We start from the raw sequence: 764 nt of genomic DNA, 5'->3' as shown, positions 1-764 counted from the left end.
CAATTCCTGAATTGAAAACAATTTAGTTAGCATTGATGATTTCTAAATCGGCAGCAACTCAATTTTCACTAATGATTTTTGCGTCAGTAATAACCTAAGTGCATTGATGATTTCAGTATTAGCCATAAAACTGGGTTGCGTTGATGATTTTTAAGTCGGCAGCGACTCAATTTTCATCAATGATTTCTGCGTTAGCAGTAACTTATGTGCACTGATGATTTCAGCATCAATTGTAGAGCTGAGTTGTATTGATGATTTCTAGGTCAGTAGCGACTCCGTCTTCGTCAATGATTTCTGAGTAAGTAGTATACCAAGCACGCTGATGATTTCATGCACCATCCTCAGGACAGGATTGCATCACCAGCGAATCAGTTTTTGCTGTCGAATCTTGTGTCTCCAGCGAATCAACTTTTGCTAATGATTTTTTGCGACAGACTACCATGTTAGAAATGACTTAAATGCTTATAAGGATTTCATTGTATGATTGTGTAATATGTGGAACACTTGAATATGAACATGTGTATTCTTAGAATATGTATGGTGACGAGTTATGTGATTGCCAAATATATGGTAATTTGTGATTAATATTTTTGATCAAAATGAAAGTATGTATTTAAGATCAAAAGAAAACAAAGCTGAAAAGATAACAAGTCCCTGTACAAGATGATATCTTTCTACAAAAGAAACAATTTGGGAACATGCTCCAAATAAAAGCAGAAACAAGCATCCAAAAAAACACCTGAAGAGAAGCAACAAAGGTTATC

This window comes from Populus alba, chromosome 11, assembly GCF_005239225.2.
Source record: "Populus alba chromosome 11, ASM523922v2, whole genome shotgun sequence".
In the NCBI taxonomy this organism is placed as follows: domain Eukaryota; kingdom Viridiplantae; phylum Streptophyta; class Magnoliopsida; order Malpighiales; family Salicaceae; genus Populus; species Populus alba.
Note: the sequence above shows the minus strand (reverse complement) of the source record.